The 16,702-nt window shown below is 38.6% G+C and overlaps 1 protein-coding gene across 1 annotated transcript in view; it reads left to right on the forward strand.

The window, feature by feature from the left end:
- The window catches only part of EIF3H (eukaryotic translation initiation factor 3 subunit H), an 80,575-nt gene that overhangs the window by 3,818 nt on the left and 60,055 nt on the right, over positions 1–16,702 (forward strand). The gene's annotated exons all lie outside the window — the stretch shown is intronic.

Genomic DNA, 16,702 nt, shown 5'->3' on the forward strand with positions numbered 1-16,702 from the left:
TGACAATGGTAAGATTTCCCTTGATAGGGAACTAAGCAAATAATACCTCTGGCTCATTGCCTTGCATCACTGGAACTTGTTTATCTGATTGATGTGGTTATGGCAAACTGTTTTGTAGTCGTTTTAGAAATCCAGAACTAATGTCACCTCATTATCATATTCTGCAATTTGAGAATGTGACTTTTAGCAGAAGTCAAACCTAAAAGCTACCTAGGTTTGTTATTAGCTCTTGGAATGCTGGATTACAACCTGCTTGGTGACTGCTAAGGGCTGCAGGTCTGGATATGCCAGCTGCATTCACAGTTGATTGTAACTACATTTAACAGCGGGGGCATCACTTGAAGATTGGAAGCATGTCTTGCCTCTTATATATAACTATTTTTTTTCTTTGTTTGACAGTAAATTGAAAAGCAATGAAACATCCTTTCTCTAAGCATTGTATGAGGAGGAAAAAGGGAAGCGTGTGGACTTGGAGGTGCATGTGTTTGAGAGATAGGGAGGGGAGCATAGAAGGAAAGAACAAAGGCATTCTTTGGTGTTACTCACTGTAACAAATTGTCTGACTCCTTTCTTCCTTGTTGATTGGAGCGGTAGCAACGGATGCACCAAGTATTGCAGTGGGTAGCTCAGTAGGTTTCCTGGAGTCCTCTGAAGTTTTTATATAAATAGTGCTGTCCAGATAAGAGCACCATATTAAAATTTGAACACTGAAGTCATTCTCACGGTGTTTGGGTGTAGTGCAAACACGGCTGTGCAAAGCCTTGTGAAGCCTTTCTTTCATGTTTATAAGCTTGCTAGTTTTTCACTTTCACCCTTAGCAAAGACTTCAGATGTCACTCCTTTGACTCCAAGGGGTTAGTAATTATTACATGCTATTTGAAATAAACGTACAGCAGCTTGTTTTTATTTATCTATTTAAATTGTTTGCTCGGAGCTCTGAATTCTTGGAATTCAGCTGCAGGAATTAATCAGATTTGGTTCACTGATCTTGTATTCCTTCCCTTCAGTGAGGTGCAGTAAATTTCAAGCTGTAGGCTGATGAATTTTAGAATGTTGATAGTACTTATTCTTTTGTGTGGAAAAAAATTTTCAGGCTAATGGAGTAGATCTGGCCTTCTTTTATGAATACCTATCTGTGCAGTCAGGTGACTTTGTGTTAATCAGTGACTACTTCTGTCTTTCTGTCCAGAAAGCAAGGGAGATGACTTGGTTCCCATTGGATTCCCATTAGCAGTGACAAAATGCAAAATAGAAGTCTGTAAATACACCAGAACTTTTACACCACTCTTGTCCTTGCAGACCTGAGTGTCAATATACAGAAAGTTCTGAATTTGTAAAGTTGACTATAAACATTGTTTATGCAGAACTTCTCAAGTTTGGCATGCTAATTTAAATTGCATATGCATGTAAACCTTTTTCAGATGTTTCCAAAAACTACATCAATATTTTCTGGGAGCGTAATTGGTAGTGCTGTGCTGCTGGTTTATGCCAATGGCTGTATGGAAAACAAGTTTCATCGAGTCCGGAAGAATTTCCTCATGAAGAGGGTGGTTAGGCACAGGCTGCACTGGGAAGTGGTGGAGTCACAACCCTTGGAGGTATTTTAAAGCTGTGTGGATGTGGTGCTTACTGGCTTGGTATAGTGGTGGACTTGGTAGTGATAGGTGGTGGTTGAACTTGATTATCTCGAAGGTCTCTTCCAAACTAAGTGATTGGGATTTTTTTTTTTCTTTTTTTTTTTCTGTATCTTCACGTTTGCTTCCTTAACACTAACAAATGTCATCCTTTCTCTTTTTCGTTCGTTATGCCCTGTACTCATTTGCAAAAAATTATCTTCATGGTGTAGTTCTGCTTTTTAGTTTTTGGTGTTGTTTCATGGTATGGTCATAATGGTAAGTTGTTCATGGTTCGAGATATAAGTACACTTGTGGGATATTGCTGTTTTCCTTGGAGTGCTGCTGTTTTCTAGTCCTTTTGTGAATATTTGAAATAAGAGAAGTTGACGTTCTTTTAATTTTGTGCTTCTCAGATTAATGATAAAGGTACTTTAAGTTCTTGCGTACTGTCACAAAAGAGAATGAGTTCTGCAGTTCTGGAAAGCTCATTTACTAGCAGTTAGCCATTATCTTCTAAAGCGACAGTCTGTTTCAGAACAACAGTTCTGTTTTTGCCATTTTTATTTGGCCTCTTTTGCACGTGCACTAGGAATGCTGGCTGTTTGCTCTGTATTGCCTTTGCACTTTATCTCACTCAGCAAAATGAATAAATGGGGCAAAGGGAACAGCAGGAGAGTAGCAGTGAGCTAAGATGAAGGGAACTTGTTTAAAAAGTCTTGTGTTGGATGGATCATTACAATAGAAGCTTGCGATGTAACCTAGTTTCAAATTTGTAGCAACTCTTCAGCATTTGCACTGTAACCTTTATTTTCAGTGGAGTAGTTGTAGGTTATTGTTTAGGCTCAGTATAACGCTGCTTTACTGCAAGAGTCAGGTGGGTGGCTGTAAGGTGCTGGGTGACTTCTTCATTTCTCTGTTGTTTCCCGTTGCTTCGTAGCCTTATCTTGCAAACTTGAGCTCCTTGAGTAAGCTTATAAATATAAAACTCTCAGGCACCCCATGAGGAAAGAAAGCAGGTTGAAGATTGTTCTGTTTTCCAGGAAGCGTTACAGCTCTAAGAAATTCTGAATTTCCATTTAACTTGGGAGACTTTTAGAATGCTCTTTTTGGTGACACTCCTACTCTTGTTCTACTAAGGTTGCACCAAGAGCATTTTCTGCATATTTCTGCCTGTCTCACAATTTCAGTAGGTGTGTCAGGCAAGATGCAAATCTGTAAAAGCAGAGATGATCCAGTGTACCACTCAGAGACATAAAGTCAGGCAGGGTGAATAACACTGTTTGCTAGATAAGCATGAAATCTGATGAAATGTAGAAATGAAACAAATAGTCAAAAATGTAGATACTCCATGTGGGGGACTTGTGTGTTGTGCGTGTCCACTAGTATGTAGATAGAGGGTATGTGGAAACTTTCTCCCGGGAAAGTAACAGCTGTGGGTTGGGCAGAAGGGATCTTCTAGCAAGGGAAGTGTACTGAATGCCAGTATCAACTATGGTGATTTTGTGTGTTTGTTTGTTTTTGTTAATCATGTTTACTTTTCAAGTAGTTAGCAGGAAGTATGTTGTTGGGAAGCTGTTTCATTCTTTGCATGAGGATGTCCTAGGAGTACCAGTAAAGTGAATAACAGTGAAGATTGTTTCCTTTTGCTGAAGAAAAATTTCTTGTCCATCTACGTCCTTAAACACCAATATGACTTCTTAAATTTAATTATAACCCGCTGAATGTATCATATGCATTCCAGAACTACATTCAGAAATGCTTTTGGAGAATAGCATTGACTAGACAGTAAAGCTTTCTCATATGTGGTTATGACTCCAGTTATACAGCTGTGCAATAGTAACAGGACAGTGCATTAATATGTTGGTTGTTTTTTCTACTTTAGTAAAGAACGTATTTCTTTTTTAATAAAACACTGTGTATGAATATTCTGTACATGTAGGCTTATTGATTCAAGAGAAGCCTTTCTGGATAGCAGCAGGTAAGGCATGCCTGCAGGCTATCAAACAGCAACACGAAGGACAGAGGCACTTGAGTATTAACTCAGTTATTACTCAAGATGATGTTCCAATGCCAGGTAATACTTGTTCCAGCTACTTAGTTATCTAAATATGTAGTTAGGCATGCTTTTAAAAATATGTGTAGAATTCAACCTTAAGATAGCCTTGTCTATTTACTATATATATATGTGTGTGTATGTGTGTGTATATATGTATATATATATATATACATGCATACATACATACATACATATACATAAACAGATTGTCCAACACATAACTTTTAACCAACTTCTTCGTATATTTTTGTAGTGTGCCTATAATGTTGATATTTCTTGTGTGAGATTTGACAGTTTATTCCAAAGCTGCTATTTTAAGCTTCACTACATTATCATTGATTTGGAGATGACGTAGTGTGCCTAATGGTTTGTACTCTCATCTGTAGTATAAAAAGCATTTTTGTTTGTTTTATTTTCTAATCTACTTTAAAAGCTTGTTAGCCTTTCTCAAGACAAGATCTCAAATTATTGAGCTGTTTTTCTGTAGTTACTTCACTCACAGTCATAGTATTTGCCTGTTTCTTGTTTATTTATTGACAGCCATTTTTGCCCTGAAATCATACGGTGAGTAGGATTGTATTCCGACTGTAGATAGGGAAGGCCTAGTTAGCTTCTTGGGTAAGAGGCTCTTTATGGCAATTAATCTGATTGCAGTAAATGAAAACACAAGGTAACACTTAAAGAAAATCAGTTTCTGAGACTCATTTTGTAAACGCTTTTTTAAGCTCTTTTTACTGAGAACTTCCAACATGCTCAGAAGGAAAGCGATACATTTCCATAGTGTTTGAACATGCTTCATTGAAAGTTGGTAATAAGCAAAGCCTGGATTGAATTGGCTTAAAAATCACTGACATTTTCTTATGTTGTGAAGATTACGCTTTTCCAGTTCTTGTGCTTTCTTCACTTCTCCTTACACCTATTGTAAACTTTGTAAAAATGCCCAGGCTCTGTGCTCTGCCTGCTGTTTTCTGTACAGCTTCTTGACATTGCACTGAATGGGCTTTTAGAATAGTGTGTCCTATAGGCTCTATTTTCTTGTATGTGTCCTCCAAAAGAGCCTGAATGGCATTTTGAATTGAATTGTCATCTATTTGACTTGACTTGTTTCCCTAAAAGTTTAGATCAAATTAAGTTGTGATTGAGAGTTAGTGTATGATCTGAATACTATCTGGATGTCTTCATGGCTCCCAGAATGGTAGAAAAGATGCAAGCATTCCGTATTATTTGTGAGATATGTATGTGTGTGTGTATATGTTGCTTATCTTGAAGTACAATGAGTTGCATGAATATAACAGAGGGAATCTTCTGCCATATAATCCGTGCTTGTATTCAGAAGTGAAAGTGTGGACTCCAGTTGAAAAGTAAAGAGCCTCATTGCAGTAAATCTTTGGGCTAAGTGAAGTGCCAGTGAAATTTGGAGACTTCTCATTGCTTTGGCTGGTGAGAGCTCCTTTTCTCTCCCCTTCCTGCTCCATGTTCATTGGTAATACTTCAGTAGTGCTAATAGCACTCTATGGAGAGTGGCTTGCTGTAACTGACTTGTTGGCTTTGTGGGTGTGTGTGATGAGGTTCTGGTAGCAGAGAGACTCCAGAAGTGGCCTCTGTGTCCAGAAGCTGCCCCATATCAGGCCAGAGCCAGTTTTAGCTATCTCCAAAAGGGATTGTCTGCTGTGCAGAGCTGAGCTGTGAGAGATGCTGGGAGAGCCTTTGGGAGAGCAGGTTTAAGAAAGGGCCAGAAATTGCTGAGCAACAGCAGCTGAGAGAAAGAAGTGATAAAGATGAGAGAAACAAACAGCCCTGCAGCCATGAAGGTCAGTGCAGAAGGAGGGCAGGAGGCGCTCTGGGAGTTGAGCAGAAGCCGTGGGCCGCAGGGAACAGGAGGTATTGGGCAGCTGCTCCCCCTGGGGACCCACACCGAAGCAGTGTGATTATGAAGGATGATCCCCACAGCACAGATCCACATCGGAGAAGCACTTGAGGAGCTGCAGCCTGTGGGAAGCTCACACAGGATCAAGTCCGGAAGGATGACATTCTGTGGGAGGAACCCCACATGGAGGAGAGGTAAAGAGTGACCATGAAAGAGTGGCAGAGACTGCAGCCCCTATTTTCTGTTCCCCAGAAGTATCGTGGGAGAAGAGGTAGAAGAGGATGGATGGGAGAGAGAAGGTGGTTTTAGTTGACTTTTAGTTTTGCTTTAATCTGTTAGTTACTGGCAATAAATCATACTGATCATATTTATGGTGAGTCTGTTTGGCCCGTGACAGTAACTGGTGAGTGATCTCCTTGTTGCTTTCTCAGCCCATGAGTTTTTCATTGTATTTTCTCCCTGTCCTGCTGAGGCAGGGGGAGGGGAAATGAGAGTGGCTGTGTGGTACTTGGCTGCCTACTGGTGTGAAACCACAACAGTTAGCTTTGTCTGTTACCAGAGTCACGGTTTTATAAATCAAAGTGGTAAAGAGTTGAATGGAATGTGCCAAAAATATTATCTGTGTTCTTTGTCCTTCTTTTTACATTGTCACATTCCTATTTAAAGCAAACAAAAGATTGGTTTGCTGTTTTATTTATTTACTGATTTAGTTGTTTTCCTAACCTAGTGTTCCTTCAGTCCTTTGTCTGTGAGTAGTTTCGTCTAGCAAGGAAGGTTTTTGGTATTTTTTTTTTCCTAAACTCTTGTTCTTGCTATTGATTTCATTCTTAAATCTAAATACTATTCCCTCTGAGAGTTCTTAATCTAAAAAGGACACAGTAACTACATTGTGGTGGTTTGAGGATTAAAATTTCAGTGTTTCGTCTGAATGGATAACAGGTATACATGTTAACAGAGCACAAACTTTAAATGATTTGTAAGAGTGCACTTGTGCACTCAGCATCTACTAAATGTCATGGTAAGTATACTCTAGTGAGGAATTTAAAGCTAAAACATCTGGTATCACTTCATACTGTAAAACCAGTGTGCTGACAAAAGGAGTTAATCTAAATGTGGAGGTGGTTTAAATGTGTTGAACAGTGTTAGACTTCAGGAGTTGAAGGGGAAAAAAGTATTTCAAAGCAACCTTTTCTTTCCTGTGTGCATGGAGAAGTAATATGTTGCTCTCTGCGCTACTGTCATTAACAGTTCAAGTCCTTGTTATTTTGTTTTCCTTTTATATGTAGATCAGACTTGTCTCTTGCCTTGTACTTACGCATACTTCACAGTTGGAAACAATGTGTTGTGCTCTTTTGCTACTTATTTTGCTGTTTCAAGGAGTGTTTCCACCACATATCTTCCAAATTTCCTACATCTTCATGATCAAGATGTTACATCTGAGAAAAAAAGAGGTGGTAGGCGTCACCTCTGTCTTATTTTAGGTGTTGATTTTGACTGAGATACCTAAGACTGGAGAGATTACTGTTGCTGGGTTTGTTGCTGAGATAAAACATTGTCCTCTTGCACACTGAAAACGTTATTAAATATATTCCTGTGTTTTCACTTTATTGTATGCTTAAAAAACAACAACAACAACAAACCTTGTTTTCGTGTAGTTCAGAGAAATGCACAAAATATAGCAGGCCATTGGCAGCACAACAGCAGACAGGTTTTATGGTCTTCTGTGTCATAGGACTTTATCTTTCAACCTTATGGCAGGTCTTGGAAGAGGTCACCTTATCTTTTCTCTAGTCTTTGGAAAAAGGCAATGTGTTTTTGACTTATTGTTGCTGTCATCTTTTCTATTAATCTTTCATTGCCACAGATGCTTTTTTGGGTATGATTTCTTTGCTTATTGTTTTTCCTTGTCTATGTGTTTGCTCAAAATGCATTCTTGATGGTACAGTTTAGAGCGTGGTGTTTCATGTTTGGTTTTTTTTTTTTTTTACCCCAAATCTTCAGGCTGTTAAGATTGCAGAGATGTCATCTGCTTTGATAACAGTGCTTAGCAGTTAGACTGTGAACTGCGTGTTGCTTAGTATCAATAGAATGTAAAATGCTTTCATATGTAGTTGGAAAATGTCACGCTTGTATAGTAAATCTAGTAAGTAATTCTTGTTGCTATTTTGTAGGATTATTCAATCTGAAATTCAAAACAAAGAATTAGAAGTATTTGACTTGGATAATATCTTTTTAGCATGCATATACAAGATTGCTTAGGAATAAGTGCGAGAGTATTCCTGAATTTCTTGTGTGTGGATGCTTATTTCAGATAAGCTTTTCAATCATTTTTATGGGTTAATTTAATTTTTAGGTTAATAAAGTGAAGCTTATTTGTTCATATTGTTTGTTTTGGAGTTTGAAGATGCATCTGAATTTTGCTGTGTGTATGCAATGAGAGGCTGCCTCTGTTATTAAAAAACAAAACAACAATTTTGGTCTTTTATTGGAAAAAGAAAGCTGGGATGTTGTGTTGAACATATAAGGATTGCCAGTCCCTGCATTTGTTTTGCTTAAATGTTGCATCCTGCTTTGCCATCCATTTGTTGTAAGTTCTTCCTATTCTATGGAGTCCCTGTTCTAAGATGATCTGAGGGCTGGAGCACCTCTCCTATGAGGAAAGGTTGAGGGAACTGGGCTTGTTTAGCTTGGAGAAGAGAAGGCTCCGGGGAGACCTCATTGTGGCCTTCCAGTACTTGAAGGGAGCATATAAACAGGAGGGGGAATAGCTGTTTACATGAGTTGATAGTGACAGGACAAGGGGGAATAGTTTTAAACTAAGACAAAGGAGGTTTAGGTTGGATATTAGGAGGCAGTTTTTCACAGAGGGTGGTGACGCACTGGAACAGGTTGCCCAAGGAGTTTGTGGATGCCCCATCCCTGGAGGCATTCAAGGCCAGGCTGGATGTGGCTCTGGGCAGCCTGGTCTGGTGGTTGGTGACCCTGCCCACAGCAAGTGGGTTGAAACTAGATGATCTTTGAGGTCTTTTTCAACCCAGGCCATTCTGTGATTCTATCTATGCTATAGGTAATAGCCACAGCTATTTATATTGAGCAAGTGTTGTGTCCTCTTGATGTTAAGGATCTTTGTTGTAGAATGTAAGTTGCTTTTTGTCTGTTGTTTATGCTGATCTGAGGACGCTGAGCAGCCTCCTTCATTAACATAGAGCACTTAAGACTCAGTTATTTTATCATTACCATATTGCTGGTGCTGAAAACGAACTGTTTTCAAGTTTGTCAAATTGCAAGAGGACACAGAATAAATATTTGGGAATAGTCTGAAAGCTGTACTATTTTATCCTTTGGTTTTCTTGGTGATAAAATTAGAATGATTATTTTTAATCTTACTGTTACAATAGCTATTATTAGAAATGGAGCTCACTTGGAAGTGGTTTTCACATGTCCTTGTGGTGGTACAAAAAGCAAGTATCTCTGATTGATGGAGAAGCTGAAGATAATCAAGAATACCTCACTTTCTTGGTGTTTTTTTTTTTCTATAATTTTTGGATTTTTAAAGCATGGAAACTTGAAAATAAGTCATTCTTTGTTCTCAGAGTTACGTAACCTGTTACTAGGATGATCTTTCTCCATCTCAGCCTTTTAGCATGTACCCTTTCAGGCAGATGCTTGGATAAGTGCTTGAGCATGGAAAATGCATTGTGCAAATGTTAATAAACTGAAAGAATTATACAGAATGGCCTGGGTTGGAAGGGACCTCAAGGAACATGAGTCTCCAAGCCTATGCCACCTGCAGGGCCACCAACCTCCACATTTAATACTAGACCAGGCTGCCCAGGGCCCCATCCAGCTTGGCTTGAGCAACTCCAGGGACGGGGCGTCTACAGCCTCTCTGGGCAGCCTATTCCAGCACCTCACTACTCTCTCTGTAAAGAACTTCCCCCTGATATCCAACCTAAATCTTCCCTCTTTCAACTTAAAACCATTTCTCCTTGTTATCTATGCTTAAAGAGTTGACTCCCCTCCTGTTTGTAGGCTCCCTTTAGGTACTGACAGGCTGCAGTGAGGTCACCCCACAGCCTTCTTTTTTCCAGGCTGAACAAGCCCAGCTCACTCTGCCATGGAAGTCAGGGCCAGTAAAGATTTTACTGGCTACTTAGAAGCATCTGCTGAACACACTTGAAAATGGTGATTTATTTATTTATTTATTTTAAGAGAAGCACTAATAGCATGTGCACTGCCATTATGTTGTGCAGGTTATGGTCTTTACAAAAGATGAACCTTCGTGAAAAACACAGCGTGCCCTCTTCCAGTCAAGCTGTTTTTTGAAGTCCAAATAGGAGTGACTATCTTGCAGTTTTTCTTTAGCTTTGAAAGGTTTACAGTTTGGTACAATCTGATTGAAGGATAGCCTGCTTTAATAAAATTGTCTACTGCTGCTTTTGTCTGTCATTTTTTAAATCAATAGGAAAGTATTGGAAGTTGATACTAAAGAGTAAACCTGCTTGCAAATACGCTGCTAGCTAAATAAGGACTCTGAATATTTCAGTGATGATGATTTACTTATACACAAAATATGTCAAAATACAGTTAATATGTATATATGTGTAAGGCTCTGGAGTATCAGTTGGAAGATGTTGAAACTTTACCTACTTCTGGTGTGCTCTAAAGGGCACAGTTCATCAGCTTTCACTCTTGAAATGAAGGTTATGTATTGAAATCGCTAAAAATAACTATAAATTGTGTTGGCAGTTTAGAAAAACTGTCTAAAATACTAAGTTTTTCAGCTTTCAAAAGATTGGAAATAGGAGAAATAATACACTTGGTAGTACTGCTGCTATGGTCTGTCCCACTTGTAACTAGCAGGATTTTGGACGTTTATTTTATTACAGCCCTATCACTGCCTCCTAACAGTGTGCTGATAGCATCTAATGCCCTGCTGCTTGCAGGACTGAAATCCTGAGGCTGTGTTACAGAAGTGTTTCTACAAGAAGGTTATTCTGTGGTGCCTGTGGCCCTGGTGGTTTCCGTGGGAATGAACACGAATCCATGTGCTGTGAAATTTGTTATGAAACTGCATTGCAGAGAAATTTGTTATACCAGTCTGTGACCAGGACAATGGAGAGTTTGAGTGCACAAATGTAATCATGCATTTTGACTTACAGTGAGACAATATTTATACTGATGGCTTGTGTGCAATCATGGAGGTGGTTGTTAGCCTGAGTTGTTGTGTAGTCTAAAAAGCTAAATTAAAATGTAGTGGGACAAAAATCAGGAAGAGATGGATCTGTTCATTAAAAGACACCTTGATCTAACATTTGATGTGTTTCTGTGTTTTTAATGAACTTTTCTCAGCTGTTTAATGACCTTATTTGGTGTGCTGCAGTTTGTGTTCAACTTCTTTCCTTTGCAAGAGCAAGCAGCTCACTTGGTTACAAGTAAATGTAACTTAACAGTAAATATTAAACTTAAACAGATTTTTCATGGTACTACAAGACATTAGCTGATAAATGCAAGTTCCTGACAGAGTCAAAGGAATTGCAGCCTGTGGCAAACCACTGAGCCTCTAACAAAACCCAGAGATCTCCCCTTCTTATATTGTATTTGTACAGAAACAGGCTTTTGTGCCTGTACTGTTTCAGTTCATCAAGCTAAATTCCACCTGCCTATTTGTCAGTAGCATTTTTACATCTTTAATATATTTGCCAGAATTCCTTCTAGATATTACCAATGTATTTCATATTTTATGTAAAAACAGCTATTTCTATAATTTGGTGGGTTTTTTTTTTTTTGGTAGGCTTTATATCCTCAAATCTCTACAGTTTTTGAAGTATCACAGTAATAAAGTGAATGAAAAATTGATGAGAGGTTTTGTGTGCTTTCGTTAAATACATTTGTGTCAATTCACCTGTCAGTCTTTATCAAGCCTGTACTTGCACTGTGTGAATGACCACCACCTTCAGAAGACTGTGGAGGCCAGAAGGTTTGGGCAGGCTTTACCTCCTGTAGAGGAAGGTCCTGTCGTTGTTAGACTGGATTTCTGTTTTGCTTGCTGGGAAATTCTGGAGCTCCTGAATTGCAGCATTTAAAATTACTTTCTGCTAAAAGGAGAAAAAATGAAACAACTGAGAGAGTAGATGCTTATGAAGTATTTTACTTAGGGCATTACCTTGTGGTAATTTAACCTTTGTATGCAGTTCGAGATGTCTGTTATCTGTGGCATGAGCTCTTCACGTTTTGTGGGAAGTGGAGAAAAAGAATGTCTTAACTTCTCTACACTGAACAAGGGCCCACTAAGAATGCTGTATATCTTTACCTGCTCACTCATGTCCTGCAACCCTTGGAGCGGTGGCCTGCCCCTAGCTGACTGCCCACAGCTGTATGGCTTTCCACGTGTGGTATGGAGTAACTGCTGGCCTAATTCTGGCTCTGTCCATTTCCTGCTGCTGGACCATAATGGCAGCAGCTCTTCCACCAAGTGGCCTAGCTGTGCCTAGTTGTGCATGTATCACTGGGAGACAACCAGACTTTGGTGTTTTCTTAACACTATCTTAGCTGAAACCAGTATGGTAAGATAGAGTATTTCTAGCTATGGCCAAGATTTTATGTAACCAGTTAATGGTAAGGAAGGAGTGATAAAATGTTATTGACCTGTCACCAACTTTGAGTTGTGTGTTGATTCATCCACTCAGTAGCAGGGTATATCCTCAATTAGTGCTATGTATGGATGGATTTAATCACCTCTTCTTCATGCTGTTACGGGAAAAAAAATGAAAACATCATCTTCCTTAAAGCCCCAGAGCAAGCAACCCCCCAAAAAACCAAAACAAACAAAAAAAAAACCAACAGGAAAGTGGTGAATTAGAAAGTATAAGCATGAGATGAAGCAGGAGGTAATATGGAATGTCATCTAGATCCTTCTGGTGCCCTAGCAGTGCAGTATAGTAATCGTATTTAGATGGTTTTCTTCAGCAATGTGTTATTTTGCGCTTTTTGAAAGACTTCCTGTAGTTAAATCTTCTGAATTCTTCAGCTTTATAAGCTAAACACGGTGGTGCCAGCTGATGTAGTAACTCAGCCAGGGAATAAGAAATTTTGGATAATTTTCAGACACTTCCAGTTCCCAGAAGTATTCAAATAGTACAGGAACGCGTAGTATATAAATATATTTAAAATTACAGTTCAAATCTAGTATTTTTCCATTCAATTAAAATTAATTTATCACAGGATTTTGTACTGAGACAAAACCTACAGAATCCTGTGATTTGTAATTTTGCCTTAAAACAGATGCAATATCCATTATATGAGGACCACCTCTGATCAGTGTGCTTTGTTAGTAGTAGTTGAATTCCAGCTTCTGGAAACTTCCAGTCTTGCATCAAAAGATATTTTACTATTCACACCTGATTGAATTGGTATGAAATGGCACGCAGCATTTTGCTGTGCTTCCTATGGAATTATGTTTTGAAGCACCGAATTTGTCAAGTTCAGAAATAAGACTTTAACATCTGGTATTTATTAGCTGTTGAGTGACATAAAATGCAAGTTTACTGTTCCAAGAACTGCATTTCCAAAGGCTTTCTAAAAGTTGGTATTAAGACATTAGTCAAAGGGTGAAACGTGGGCTTTTTGAGTCCTTCAGTTGAAATGATGGCAGTTTGACTTGCTGTACGTAACAGTGTGGGCTGAACTTGTTACTTATCAACAAGTTCAGGAGTAAATTCTTTTTTTTTTTTATTTTTATTTTTATTTTTTCCACATCTACCTTGCTTTTCAAATTTACCCCATCTTGTCCATTTGGCCTTAGCTTTTGTACAATGTATTCAGATCAGAGGGCTTGTATTTTACCACAGATATTGTTACAATCAGAGATATTTATCAAAGCCATTAATTCAAGATGTCAAAGATTACAATGGAAGATAAGTGTGTGTGTATATTAACTTCTGGGTTAAGATTGGTCTAAGGGTTGTAAGGGCCTTTATTCTAAAAGCAAGCTGGGGATGGGGAGCAGGTTCCACTTGAAGTACTTCTCAGTCTTCTGTTGTGAAGCTTCCTATACAGCAACAAAAACGCTAGGATGCAGAATTGTAGAACTGTTTGGGTTGGAAGGAACTCTTACAGGTCATCTGGTCCAACTCCCTTGCATCGAACGGGGACACCTACCAGCAGAGCATGATGCTCGGAGCCCCGTCCGGCTGGCTTTGAATTTCTCTAGGAGTGGGATATCCACCACCTCTGGGCAACCTGTTCCAGTGCCTCGCCACCCTTATCATAAGAATTTTCTTCCTTATATCCAATCTAAATCTACACTCCTTTAGTTTGAGATCTAGTACTGCTCCAATTAACTTGAAGTTCTTTATGTGTATGTAAACATCTGCCACTGTAAACATCCAGAGAGAGCATTACATGTATTAGACATGTTTTCTTACAGTGGTATCTTTAATTTCTTTGGAGTTTCCTTTTTTCAGGTAGGAAAGCTGAGATACTTTGTTTCTGTCTAATCCAGTGGTGCTACAGCCAGGTGATAAATCAGCTGAAGGCAACTTTTGCTTCATTAGCCTCCAGAACTTGTATTTTGTAACTGCAGGATAAGTACTTATCTGTCCTCTGTAAAAACATCACCTGGTGCTATTAACAAATGTTAACATTGCCCATGTTTCACTGTATCTTTCTGTAGTTTTCTCTCTTTTCCAGCTCTCCAGGTCTTTGATAAAGACAAAGCCATTCCATGCTTACCTGATTAATGAAGTTTAATACCTGAATAGCCAATTGATTTTTAGCCCAGCACAGATTGTGGATTTGCTTTTTGGTGTGGCATGTGCAGAGAAATGCCACGGAGGCTAGAGTGTATGCAACTTAGTATGTCTCCATTTGGAAAGTATCAAACAGATTAAATAGCATTTTCTCCAGAGTGGTTTTAATATGGATTAAGTAGATACCAACATGTAAACTTCATTAAAATTCACCAACATCTGTGGGTTTAGGACAGTACAATTGCATGAGTTAGTTTCATCGGTTCAGACCTGTCCATTTATAGAAGTACATTGGCAGTTCTGCTCTCTTGAACGTTTTCCATGCTAGGAGTTTAAATGAAATTGCCATTCCTGATGTAGCGGTAAATGTAAAGGTTCGTGGTCCGAGCGTTAAGAATTGCTATGGGAAAGGTTCCAGGACTGTGATAACACGCATTCAAAATGTGTCAGCCACTATTACCAGTAAAAGCTTTCAAGACTTTTGCCAAGCTAAATATTGATCACGGTTTTCCCTCGTGTTATTTAGTGAGAGGATGTGGCTGTCATGGCGCCATCTGTGTTTGATGCCCATGTCAGTTATGATCTGTTTGAAAACAGCTCAATAACATCACTATTTACACTCTCTCCCCAGATCCTGGCTACTGGTGCTGGTGGTTGTGCTAATAAAGCTTTCATAGGTGGGAAACACTGTTAAGCATTCAGAAAGGTTTAAATACATGACTTAAGAACATAAATCAGCTTGTTTCATTGTGTATTTAGTGGGCTACCAGTAACTCTGTTTTGCTTAATTTTGTATCTCTAAGAAACAGCTCAGCACAGGTACTGGAAATCTGGTTTTAATGTAGGCACTTTCAGCTCTCTGGAACAGAACTACATATGAACTTTCAGTACTTTGATTTGGTGTTTTCTCTCTTCAGAGAAATACAAACATGTGTATCTTAACATATTCTTGTCATTACAACTGAATGTTTCCAGGATCCCCACTGTTGAGGTTGTCAGTTCATGGTAAAGGTATTGCTGTATTAAAATATGAACTTTTGAAATAAACAGCTGTGCTTTTGTATTATGTCCAGTTGAAATTGCTCATACGACTAAAATATGCATCTTTGAGCATTTTTAATGGTTTCAGAATGTATTTCTTTCTGTAGTATGACTTCATTTTTAATGGTTGAGCAGTGCTTTGAAGATTAGAAACACTGCTAAACAGCTAGCATTTTTTTAAATTAATTAAGGATTAATGGCCATTAAAATTTGGCAAGTGGCTACTCCAAGTGATTGAATTGCTTTGGAATTTTTGAAGACTACCTTTACAATGCTGGGGTACTTTTGAGGTTTAGTTAGTAGCTGTTTGTAAACCCACCCTCTTCTAAAGAGCCCTTGTATATCTTAGTAAATGCATTTAGTATGTATGAAATATTAAGCTGTGCACTTGACTGATTTCTGTGTTCAGAGATGCTGGAATTTAAAATCTTTAAAAAACAAAGTTTAAATATGTGTTTTTATAGTAAGTCACATTGCTTAATGTGTTTTGTACTCCAGTAGGTAGGCAGCCTTTAATAGTTGGCGAGTCATATTCTGTAACTGCGTTACTTAAATGACGGTAAGAGCTGAAATGTTTTTTGTTACTTTTAATTTCATGTGGCAGTGGCGTAGCAGTGATGGTTCTGAGGGTATTTAGAGCAGCAAACCTTGCATTTGAAGGTCTGTTCTTAATAGTGAAATAAGAATTTCAGTGCCTATATCTGTATCGGTCATACGGTATTTTGTTGGCAAGCTTTTCAATCCCAGTTGAAGAGCCTGCTCCACTAAAGGCTTGTGTGCTATGCACTAAATGAAACTCTCCAGAACAAAGAACAAAATGAAAACAGGGTTGACGTGTCATCAGGTACATTTCTCAGACTCCTTCATTTATTGTTTCATAAATGATTTCAGTAGCTAATGTATTTTCCAGTGCAGTCATAAACCGCAACTTCTGCAGCTTGTTAATGGGTGTGAAATTGAGAGAAGCGAGTTTGTGAGCTACTTCTTCTCTACTTTACTCAGACTCCTTTAGAAAACAATCTTGTGGGTGAGCCTAAATTGGGGTCTGTGTCTCTCTGGATAATAGTTGCTGTGATTTTCAGGTTGGAGATAGAAAATTGCTGACTTTGGTAACAACTTTGTTGTGTTTTGAAGTAGTTGACTAGCATTTGAATCCCTAGTTTTATCTTCCCGAAAAATATTGATGGTCTGTGACAGCCAGTGCTCTTTTGTTTGCTGCTGTTTTCTGTGAGCAGATACTCAAAGAAAATGCTGTCAGAAATGCTGTAATAAAACTGACATAATATCAGAAGCGCTTTTGGATTGGAGACAGTAGGAAAATGGGAATTGTAATGGGAACAGTAAATATACGCAGAAATCTCAATAGCAAGTG

This window comes from Lagopus muta, chromosome 3 (assembly GCF_023343835.1).
Source record: "Lagopus muta isolate bLagMut1 chromosome 3, bLagMut1 primary, whole genome shotgun sequence".
In the NCBI taxonomy this organism is placed as follows: domain Eukaryota; kingdom Metazoa; phylum Chordata; class Aves; order Galliformes; family Phasianidae; genus Lagopus; species Lagopus muta.